Source organism: Macrobrachium nipponense, chromosome 16 (assembly GCF_015104395.2).
Source record: "Macrobrachium nipponense isolate FS-2020 chromosome 16, ASM1510439v2, whole genome shotgun sequence".
In the NCBI taxonomy this organism is placed as follows: Eukaryota; Metazoa; Arthropoda; class Malacostraca; order Decapoda; family Palaemonidae; genus Macrobrachium; species Macrobrachium nipponense.
In genome coordinates this window covers 38,272,982-38,285,481 of record NC_087209.1, presented here as the reverse complement: position 1 = coordinate 38,285,481, position 12,500 = coordinate 38,272,982, and the positions used below count along the sequence as shown (strand labels likewise).

The 12,500-nt window shown below is 34.8% G+C and overlaps 1 protein-coding gene across 4 annotated transcripts in view; it reads right to left on the bottom strand.

Annotated features, from left to right (window-relative positions):
* The window catches only part of LOC135195677 (regulator of G-protein signaling 7-like), a 225,368-nt gene that overhangs the window by 164,859 nt on the left and 48,009 nt on the right, over nt 1-12,500 (bottom strand). Inside the window, exon 2 of one of the 4 annotated variants that reach the window (XR_010310210.1) lies at nt 1,077-1,149. The exons of the other annotated variants lie outside the window; for them this stretch is intronic. The gene's annotated coding sequence lies outside the window, so the exon portion shown is untranslated. The remainder of the gene's footprint in view (nt 1-1,076; nt 1,150-12,500) is intronic. 4 annotated transcript variants of the gene reach the window in all.

Sequence of the window (12,500 nt, the reverse complement as noted above, 5' to 3'; positions counted from 1 at the left end):
GTAGATGACTCAAGGGCCACAGCAAAAAGACTGGTCTATCGATATAGCGGTCGTAATAGAACGAGCGAATTACGGCGATTACCTTTCCATTCTCTCTGTTTCATGTATATATATATATATATATATATATATATATATATATATATATATATATATATATATATATATATATATATACTAAAAAAGTCAGTAGCTCGTGTATTTATATACATACACACATACGAGCACACACACATATCTATATATTAATATGAATATATATATATATATATATATATATATATATATATATGTGTGTGTGTGTGTGTGTGTGTGTGTGTGTGTGTGTGTATGTGTGTGTGTGTGTTTGTGTGTGTATAGCAAATAAGTGCACATTTTCTGCTCCAATGCACGCGACATCATTAAACATGGACCCATATAATTATTTTACTTTCTAATAATAACTTAGAGAGAGAGAGAGAATGGGTGGGAAAGAGAGGAAAAGTACAAGCCCAAATAAAATTGCAAGTGACATCTCTCATTAAAAAAATGTTCAAGTACAGTGCATAATTTAACCACATTTTTAATGCTTCTATTCGAGTGACTAAACGGGACATAATGAACACACCACTGGACCACCGGAGGAACCTTCATTTTCCGGCGCAAAGGTCGTCGGTCGAGAACAAGAGGTGTTGTAACACCGAACTCTATAATAAACCAAATTAAATCTTCAGTGGATGGACGGCGCCACAGTACTGGGGGGAAAAAGGGAGCGTTCATTTTTGCCTTCGAGAAGCTAATATTTACACAGGCAACCATATTGCAAATATTATCAAGATGAAGGAAGACAATATGCAAAAGTTAGTGAAAGTATTAATCAGTAAAACTTCATATTTTCTTAAACGAAATAGTGGAAATATTTCCTCTTTTAAAAAGAAGAGAATACAAATACCGATCCATTTAAAACCGACGAAACGCCCCTGAAGCCATTCTTCAGTGACGGAAGTGCAGCGGAAGCTAAGACGAAACCGACAGAACTAAAGGATTTACTACAGACTCTCCGATAAACTATCAAGTAAAATGTCTCACTGACTTACGACTCGATAGACGAAGAGACTTTTCAGGATGTGCTCCACTCCACGACCTTCATTCCGACCTCGATTAGCATACCTGCAATGAAGAAGAAGACAAAGAGAAACTGTTAGTCAAGTTCATACATTTCTATCTATTTGTTTATCAAATTTTTTATCTATTTTCATTTTTCTAATAACTGACCCCTGCTTTCTATATTTCTTTTAACCTTCTGTTACATCTTTCAAATTGACACCATATTGTTAAGAAGCTTGATTTTTAAGTCAATGGCCGCTGTCTAAGGATTGTTCCATCTGGTAAAATATTCATCTTCTGAATGATTACAAGCGAAACGAAGGAAGTCATTACTGGAAACGGGCTCATTTCTGGCGGCCCGGCCCTAACGCTATTCAAATGCAAATACCTCCAAAAGTATTTAAGATAAAAGAAAGAGTCTTTCGGCAGATAAAACTTTACGTCTCTAAATTTCATCTCATATAAGATTTATTTTCAAAATAATATAAATCCACATTTAGATGATGTTTTAATTTTTGCATTAAAATCTTCACTCAAAATTGATGTTTTGAGTACCAAATTCGATCATTTTCTCGGATGCTATTATAGGATTAGTTAAACTATGTCTTCCCACCTCCGCCGCAGCGAATCATTTAGCATTGTATCGTTTGTCATATTATGAGCAGTTTGATGTTGGAAGACTATTTGAAATGCAATTAACAATAACGTTTATGTAGCAGAGTTCCAAGATACCTAGTTAATCCTTTGATGGTTTAACTTGAAGCTTCGCGAGTTATCGCCTTTAGGGAGTCCGACTGATAATAATAATAATAATAATAATAATAATAATAATAATAATAATAATAATAATAATAATAATAATGCAAACAAAAAAAGAACTGTCTATTCAGAGCGGCTATGGGTCACAACGTGATCATGGAACCACAGGAATAAGTGCCTTTATTTATCAATTTCAAAAGTAATCATCATTTCAATTGAACCTTAGTATATGATTCTCGATTCGCGATACCTTTCGGAATCACTATAAAAAAATTACTTTCTATTCAGAGCGGCTATGGGTAACAGTGTGACCCTAGAAGCTACGGGAGTGAGTTCTTGTACTTCTTAAATTTCAAAACTGATCTTCACTTCAAGTGACCTTTAGTATAGGATTCTCGATCCCCAATACCTTTCGAAATTACTGTGAAAAATAAAAGAAAAATAAAAAACTGTCTGTTCAGAGAAGCCAGAGGTCACAGTGTGATCCCGAAAGCGAAAGTTGCGAAATTTTCTGTATTTTTTTTATTAAAAATCTAGCTTCACTTGAATGACCCTAGTATATGATTCTCAGTTCCCTGTAACTTTTTCAATGACTACCAATGATCAAGAGACACAGCTAGACCATAGAGCTACAGAAGTGAGTGATGGTGTTTCCTAAAACCGATACATAATTCTTAGTTTTAGATTCTATTCAGATTCGTCATCGGTGTCTACGAACATTCAAAATCTGAAATTTTAGTTTTATATAAAAGAAAACTATTGAGAGATGGCTTTGTCTATCTGTCCGCACCCTTCTGTCTTCCCTCAGATCTTAAAATCTACCGAGGCTAGAGTGCTGCAAATTAGTATGTTGATCATCCACCCTCCAATCATCAAACATACCAAATTGCATCAATATAGCCTCCGCTGTTTTCATTCTATCTAAGGTTAAAGTTAGCCATAATCGTCCGTCTGGCACCGCTGTAGGTGCCAACAACACATGCCACCACCGGGCCGTGGCTGAAAGTTTCCTGTGCCACGGCTGAAAGTTTAATGGGCTGCGGCTGAGAGTTTCGTGGGCCGTGGCTTATAATACGCTGTACAGAAAACTCGATTTTTTACATATTTTTTCTCGCTGAGAGAGTCCAGATGTCTCTGGTTCGAAGACAATGGTTAATCGTTCTGTAATGGAACCGATTGTTATTTACAGTCCTGTGTACTGTCTATTCGTCTACCTGTTTTCTTTTGTATAGTCTCATTATTATTGTCTGATCAACGTGGTGTCGATGTCCTCGATACCTGTGACGCCAGCTTTAACCTGCAATCGATCAGCTTAATTAGTTTTGGTCTGTATACCTTGTATTAAAATGGAACTTGGAAGTATGACTATGCGTGAGTAAGTTACTCAGCTAGTAATATGAGTATTTATAGTTAAGCATTTGCATAAATATACCGCCTCGACACACACACACACACACACATACACACACACGCACACACACACATATATATATATATATATATATATATATATATAAATAATATACATATATATAAATATTTGTATATATATTAATATTAATGGTAACGCCCGGACTCTCACTTGAAAGACTATTGGTGTTGTCCCGGTGTTAGTCAAAAATTCATATATATATATATATATATATATATATATATATATATATATATATATACTTAAAGAATCACAATAAGCGCACGTGACTTCATTAAATAAGCGAATACCACAGGAAAATGATAGGCAGAAATCGAAGCGCTTTCGTCTTTACAATGTCTTAGTAAAGACCAAAGCGCTTGAATTTCTGCCAATCATTTTCCTTTGGTATTCGCTTATATATATATATATATATATATATATATATATATATATATATATATATATATATATATATATACATATACATATATATATATATATATATGTATATATATATAATCATGTTACATGTAATGATATTACTTATGTATTATACATATTGCAAGTAATTGGGAGCATGCGTATACGTACATAAGCATTGAATAAATAAAGGTATAAGCCACGAAGGAAAGATAAACAACGGAGTTTCTACAAGATCTTTCGACTCAACGTCCTTTACTTAGCAGATAAACTGACTTACATGAGAAATTGAGGGTACAGGAAAGGTCGTATAAGTAACAGATAAGGATTATAAGGAGATTAGTACCTAGAATCCGACACACCTGGAGAATGAGAAACCTTTCCAAACAAGCATAAACATTGGTACAATTTGTTTATGGATTTATCACGTTCCAAACTTTCGTGATTCAGTTATACATTAGTATTGAATGTAGGTACCGTCATAGTATTGTCTAGGCTCATGTGATAACAAAATATTTTGTTTCGATTTCCAAGACCCCAACCTGCCTTCGGAAAAGTCCCTTAACGTCCATCTTTAAATCCATTCATTGTACCTTCATGAGTTCTCTGACAAACAGACGATAAAGTTAGGGAATTTTTGTCATCTTGAGTGAGACATCAGACAAGTTTCATCTCAGCATCTATTATAGATTTATTGAAAAGGAGATTTCAAGAAAGTGAAGTGCAATGGATCATGCATAAATCATAAATTATGCACGAGTGTGTTATTAGGGTACACCCATTGTGTCAAAAATGATGCTAATATAAGTGAGAATCGAGGTAGCAAATCCGGAAGCTGTTAAGTTATGCAACATGTCTTAGTTCCGACAAACGTACATTCTTCCTATTTCATTTTGGGAAGGGGGCCGGGCGGGTGGCCAGTTTTTAGAGAAGCTGAGCGTGTAGTTCACTCTTGGTATAACAGTAATGATAAACACAAAAAGTTGTACATTCCCTATTCGCACATTAGTGTATAATAACAGTGTAGTGAAATTAGCAACATCATAACGGTTGTCCTAAAACGCCGTGACATTTTGGAGGCAAAAATGCCTCGATCAATGGCAATTAGGATTAGCAAAAATGAGTTCGCTTCCGCGTCTGCATTTCGGTGCCACGATGGCACCGCGCTGCGGCCACCTTTGATGAGGAGCTCTGGGTTTGTGTGAGGCTTATTCAGCGGGAACAGACTTCTGTGGAGACTGAGATAAAGGAAGGGGAGCTTCCTTGGTGATAAAGGTCACAGAATAAATTTCTATGGTGACAGAAAAAAATTTCCATTCATAGAGACAATGGCCAGTCAATTTCTTTGATGCTTTAACTAAATTTGGACTGATATTAACACCAGAGGGAAGATATTTGATTGCAGATCAAGACTAAAGCGAATGACGTTTTCCAGAGATTGGTGCCAGGGAGAATCCGTTTTCTGGGTGAAGATTCTTTTAAAGAATCCATCGACTGAAATAAAACCTAGCAAATTACTGTTCGTTGGGGATGAAGGTAGAAAAAATATATTTTCTCAGAAGAAATGAAAACTAGGAAACCAATGTATGTTGAGACTAAGATCAAAAAGAATATATTTCAGGACCAACGGAATAAATCTATGTGAAGATTTAAGAAAAAATAACAAACTTTGTAGAAGGCTTTAAGATTAAAGGAAATCAATCTGTATAAAGATGCCAAATGAAAGGGAATAAATCTGAGTTGAGTTTCAGAGCTAAAGTGAATCAGTTCTTATTAAGATATAAGACCACATTTTGCATGAGGATTCAAGACTGAAGTTAATAAATTTTTTTATAGATTTAAGACCAACGAGGTTGAATCTTGAAGGAGACAAAGCCTACAGAAAACTACTTAAGAAATAGGTTTCAAGGAGATTTAAGACAAACTGCCATAAGTTTAATTTTAAATTCATCATCATCAATATCCAAAGGAATTCTGAGATAAAAAGGCATTGAGTTTCGCCGGGATTACATTAACAAGAATGAATTTATATCAGAACTAAGTAAATATGCAAGGGAACTCATATGTAAAAGACCAAGAATTTTCATTTGAATATATGATTGAATCTTAAAAACAAAAAGATAATAGCAAAGGAATTTGCAACAAGCAAAGGAAATGTCACAAGTTAGGTTCAGGCTCTATAGTATCTTTGGTCCAAGACTTGAAGAAGTAAAATTTCACGATTTCTTTTTTCTTATCTGTCTCCCTTAAAAGAACCAAATTGGAAGGATTCCTTGGGAAATTATAAGTGACATCAAACCAGATATAAATGATTGGTTTTCCGAGTTTATGAGTAAAAGTAGGAGATTCGTGAAGGATTGCTGCATAAATTATGAGTGTCTGTATTTTCAAGATTTTGAAACTGCTGAGATGTATTTCTTAGGCTATACCAAGCAAAACCGACATATTTCTTTCAAGAAGTAGTTCCTATTGGGATAAAAGGCCAGGTTTTATTAAAAAAAAAAAAAACGGCCACATCACAAGCAAAGCCAAAATAGATCAAGGATTTCATGGAAGTTGAGAGATAAGTCATATCATTTATATGTGAACGGTAAATATGATGCAAATTGTTTAGACAAAAGCTTCAGGAACAAGAGTAGCTGTGAAATCCCGATCCACAAGACCTTATGTTATATCGTTAGCGAATATTGTAGAAGCAGTGCCTTAAACCTTTTCACAGACTAGAAATAAATAAATATGCTTTTGATATCCTAGTAAAAAATAAAGAAATGTTTTAACCAAAAGTAATTGTTATGACTTCAGTACACTTCACTTCACTGCCAGGTTTATTTTGGGACCTTTCTTTCGCCTCTCATGTCTTCCACCAGGCAGTTACTTTTTTTTATTATTATTATTATTATTTCTATCACAGTCCTCTAATTCGACTGGGTGGTATTTATAGTGTGGGTTTTCGGGTTGCGTCCTGCCTCCTTAGGAGTCCATCACTTTTCTTACTATGTGCGCCGTTTCTAGGATCACACTATTATTATTATTATTGTCTTTATTTCTTATTATTATCTTTTTAGTGTCAGTGAAATTTAGATTATATTTAGTTTGTTTTCTCCTCACCGGTGGTTTACTTGTTTATGTTGGCGGTTTGTCTAACGACTGTTCTTATTTTTCATGATGCTTGTTTGTGGAGAAGCCCTCGTTATACTAAGGGTTGTGTGAGACTCCGTGAGGAGTTTTAGGGAGTCGTTCCCTGACCCCTATTTAAGAAGGTACTGCTGTTGCTGCCGCTGAAAGATATTACTATTGCTGTAGCTGAAGCATCCTGGAATCTTGTGGATTTTGGAGAGTCGGGACGAGTGAAATTCTCCCCCTTCCAGGATTATGTTTTTTTCAGCTCCTTTTAGCAGTCCTTGGCTTATTTAAGCTACCTAGGGAACCTCTCTGACATCAGGTATGAAGGTATTGCCCCTGCATTTGGAGTAAAGTGATCACGGCTACGTTAGCACTGCTGCAGTCTTGGCAGGACTTGGTGGACCTCTGTCCTCTGCCACAGTTTTGGGAACCATTCCTTTTCCCAACCACCCTGAGTGATTCTCCAGACGCGGAGTACAGTTTACAAAAATTATTTTTGAGGAGTCGTCGGTATTTACGTAGTGTGTAATTTGGAAGGATATTCTTTCTTATCGTTGGTCTCCTCCTTTCTGGACCCTCTACCCTTTGGTATATATGTGTTGATGACCTGTCCATTTAAGTGTGTAGTTGTTTTCTGTGTTAGGTATTAAGTGTGAGTGTTGTTAATTATTTATCCTATTTATAAGGTTCAGGTGTCATTTCTGTCTGTAATTTGTGTATTAAAATTAAGGGTTTTATTAGAGTATTTTCTTTGACCCCTTGAATTGAGTTTGTACACCTTTGTTCCTTTTGTGGACTAAGTATTGGTTTTTTTTTCTGAATACATATAAGTGTTTTGAGGGTGATTATTGTGTTAGATACCAAGCCATCACATTATTATTATTATTATTATTATTATTATTATTATTATTATTATTATATATATATATATATATATTTTTTTTTTTTTTTTTTTTTTTTTTTTTTTTTTTTTTTTTTTTACTCTATCACAGTCCTCCAATTCGACTGGGTGGTATTTATAGTGTGGGGTTCCGGGTTGCATTCTGCCTCCTTAGGAGTCCACCACTTTTCTTACTATGTGCGCCGTTTCTAGGATCACACTCTTCTGCATGAGTCCTGGAGCTACTTCAGCCTCTAGTTTTTCTAGATTCCTTTTCAGGTATCTTGGGATCGAGCCTAGTGCTCCTATGATTATGGGTACGATTTTCCACTGGCATATCCCATATTCTTCTTATTTCTATTTTCAGATCTTGATACTTATCCATTTTTTCCCTCTCTTTCTCTTCAACTCTGGTGTTCCATGGTATTGCGACATCAATGAGTGATACTTTCATTATTATTATTATTATTATTATTATTATTATTATTATTATTATTATATGAAGGTAGGAGACCCTCTCTCAAACATGTTTTGTTAAAGAGGATGGCAGCATCAGTGGAATTGATTTTAAATATGGTCTTTTCAATTCTTATAATAAGAAGAATTGAAAAGACCATATATAAAATCAATATATTATTATTATTATTATTATTATTATTATTATTATTATTATTATTATTATTATTATTATTATTATTATTATTAAATCTTCTAAGAGACTTAAAACCAGAGCCCAGTATTCTTTGAATGAAATTGCGTATGGCGAGGCAATTGGATCAGACTCGCAGTGTTGTCCAAACTGGGGTCCGCGTACCCCTGGGGGTACGCAACATAGATCATGAGGGTACGTGAACAAACAAGGAACACACACACGCACACACAACAGAAACATCCCATCAGTGAACATCAGCCTCACATCTCACATAAGTTGTGTAATTTTCAAGCATTTTGTTATTAAATCATTTTTATTTGTGTAATAAATTTGAATTATTGACCAACACTCCTATAATGCAGTCTTTTCATAATTAATATATTATTTGCATGATTATCCTAAATAAAACTGAGTTTGGTCAGCCATGGTGGGCGAGGGAGTGGTACGTAACAGTAGGAGAAGGTAATAAAGGGTACAAGAGGCGAAAATGTTTGGACAACACTGGATCAGAGAACAGCACATTGTGATGTGTATGTTGAATATACTAATCAATTTCACCAGATAAATTATATGTAATGGTATTAACAGCATGTGATCTGTTAACTTCTTGATTTTCTCCCACATTTTGTATACGCTTTTCACGACAAATCTTCAGTCCAGAGTTAAAAAAAGATTATAGATAAAAGAAACTTCTGGATGAATAGTTTTTTTTATTGAAATTTCGTCTCGAATGAGGTATCATTATGGGCCAATATCCAAGAAATTCTGAATTTTAGAATTTTTATACAGATTTCTAAAACCAAAATGTCTGAGAAGTTAGCTGCAAACATTTACGATACACAAGACAATTACAAAGGCTTTTGCTCTCATTGAAGGATGCTTCTGAATGAGTTAAATTAGAGGTTAAAAGGCTATAAGAATTAAGGTCTTTGAGAGATTATCTGCAAAGGTCAAGAATTTCGTGTAAATAGACTGATAAATTCTCCAAAACCACAAATAATAACTTATATGAATGTACGTTATTTATGCAAAAATAACTAAATTCTATGAAAATTTTGTCTAACTTCGAAGTCGTTGAACAATGACCCAAGTTTTAAAAGAAAATCACCTCTGATTTCTCAGAAAATTAATACTGAGAGGGAAGAGTCTAAACCAGAAGCTTCCGTTAGACACAGTGCTTAGTAATGAAGATTTTCCAAGTACAGCAAATCAAATACCACGGGATTTTATTTAGAACTAGGATCAAGACCCAAAGATTCTTATTTAGTGACCTATGTTTAAGTAAAGTAGATTTGATAGGGTAACAATTTTCATAGTCTCAATAAAAAACAAAACTTGCTCCACAGCCAAAAGTCAAGAAATTCCTCCTGAATTCAAACTCAAGCTCCATAGATACCAGTAGGATTGATGAATCAATTCTCAAATATTCCATAGAATTTAGCTGGAAAGGGGATAAATTTTCATCAGGCTGGGCCTCTAAAACCAATATTAAGGCAGCCCCCAGTTAACGGCGGGATCGATTAACTGTTATCCAGTTTTACAATGCTTGTCTAACGACGCTGTTAACTGGATTTTCGGCACCAATCTCCGATTAATGGCGCCGATCTCTGGTTAGCGGTACCGATCTCCAGTTAACAGCGGCGCCGATCTCTGGTTAATGACGCCGATATCCGGTTAACGTCGCCGATATCTCGTTAGCTGCGCCGTTAAGCAATATATTAGTGCTGTTATCGCTGATTTGCGGTTAGCAGCCACTGCTGCAAAAGGAAACCCCTACCGTTAACCAGGGAATCTGTAACAAATTCAATTTTGTTCAATTTGGGATGAAATTATTCTTAGTGAAAGTCCAGAGGCCAGTGAAACTAATGGGGCTTTTTGGATTTTTTAATTCTATGCTGACAACAGGGTGTGTCCAATGACTCGAAAATCAAGTGTTTGGTATTTTTATAGAAACTGAAACAGAGGGTTGAGATTCTTTGTAGGGGATTAAGCATTTGTTCAGAAACTGGCAGAAATTCTCACGGATATCATGGTAGGCTTAAAGATATTCTGAGGAATTTAGAGCAGTTGATTCTTAGCCATGACTGATTGATTCAATAAAAAAAAAAAGACGTCACAGTATCAGCAGTATTCGACACCTCACTCTTTTACAACCAATACAAAATACTATTTAAGAAATTTACATTAAATGAAGAAGATACACAAATGTATTGGGAAAAGTAGATCACAATCATCTGGAATTTATAATGGTCAGAATTAGATCAACTTGACAAGTGCTTCTATTAAAATTAGTTCCAAAGCCGAAATCCTTGGCCTTTGCAGATAACCTCTTAAAAACCTTAATTCTTTAATCACTGACAATATGTCAAGTAATTCTAAGGAATTTCAATGCAATTACTGGCAACTTCTACAGAGCTTATTACTAAATTCAAGGGATGGATATGAGGTTGGTTTTAAGTATGGTCAGTTCTTATGTTGCCGATTTTTTTTTTTTTTTAGCTAGTGGCAAAGAAGTTCTTCAAACACCAAACTTTCAAATCAATTCAATCAAGGAAAAAAGGACAGGGATAACAGGTGGACTTTGCTCGAGAAAGAACAACCTATTATTCTGTATGAGACAAACTAAGAACAGTTACCTGATGCAGACTCAAACATCAGGTATTCTAGTATAGACTCTAGACTCAACTAGCAAAACATTCATATCAGGGATATGAATGAACTCTCTAGGACCAAACCCATTTAAATGATAAGAATGACTCCTTGTAAACTTTAAACATTTGTAATGTGATATCGAAACCTTTGAGTATGAAATAGAAACTTTACGTCAGTTTTAAAGCCAAATAACCGTGATTTAGTATGAAAATTTGTGAATAGATATGAAAGTTTCTCGGAATTCCACTTTTTCGCGACTGATACCGAATGTATTTAATATAAAAGGCGGTGTTACAATGAAGACCCCGGTAATTCCTTGAGTTTCAAATAAAAAAAAGTCAATATTGCATCTGCAAAACAGACCAAAGATTTCCATGCAATGCCAAAAGCAAATGACCGTTTTGTAATTCATGTTCTAGCGCAACAAAATTATCTGTTGTAAGATCCAACCCTAAATATATATAGGGCATGGAATCTGTTTCTTAATTTTGAGGTATTGAAAAGCGACCGTAGGAAAATTTTGGATTTGGCATCAGAGCGATTGGTTATCCATGGTACACAACTCTAAACCACAGACGACCTTACATGTTTCTAGGCCTTCGAGTCAGATCCAAAAATATTCATAAAATGAATGTCTGAAATCAAAAAGTATGGAAATCACCACTCGTATTTAAAGAAAGTTTTAGTGTCTATTACATGCACCTAAAGTATTTCTAGACCTAGAGCTTTCAAAGAATGGACATTTTTCTATTTGATTGATGACTTGGAGGTCGAACATGTCATAATCGCTGATTATGACAAGTTTTTGAGAAATGACCGTAAGAAAGTCCACTTCCGAAAATGAATTATCGCTGATTATGAGAAAAATTCCAGTGATAACCGTAAGAAAATTCACTCGCCGAAACGAATTAAAATGTTTTGCGATAAGAAAGAAACATGCCAGTAGAAATGTAATGTTTTATTATGGAATGCTGGAAGATACGTCTGGAAAAGGATAAGAATACCCGCATGGAGCACGGAACAGGTCTCCTCCAAAAACAAAGAATATCTCAAGGTAATACGAAGCAGAACTTTCCCCCCAAAAAAAATTTAAGAAAATGAATCAAGAATATGCTGAAGGAAAACTGAAACAGGTCTCTTCTAAAAACTGACCAGGAATAGGTCGACTATTCGTACGTTATGACGAGACTTTGCAATTGCAAGTCCTTGCAAACTTATGAGATCAGACGATAGATGACATCTTCGACTGGTCGTTGATCCGAAGGGTCTCAAATGCAGTCACAGTTGTCAAACAATAGCATTCAACTTTCTGCAACTTCTGAGATCACACGCACAAGCCCTCACGTACAAACGCACGTACACACACAAAGACACACACACACACACACACACACATATATATATATATATATATATATATATATATATATATATATATATATATATATATATATATATATATATTAAGACCAAAAGTGGTAATTAACCACTAATTAACAGAAAGTTAATGTGTT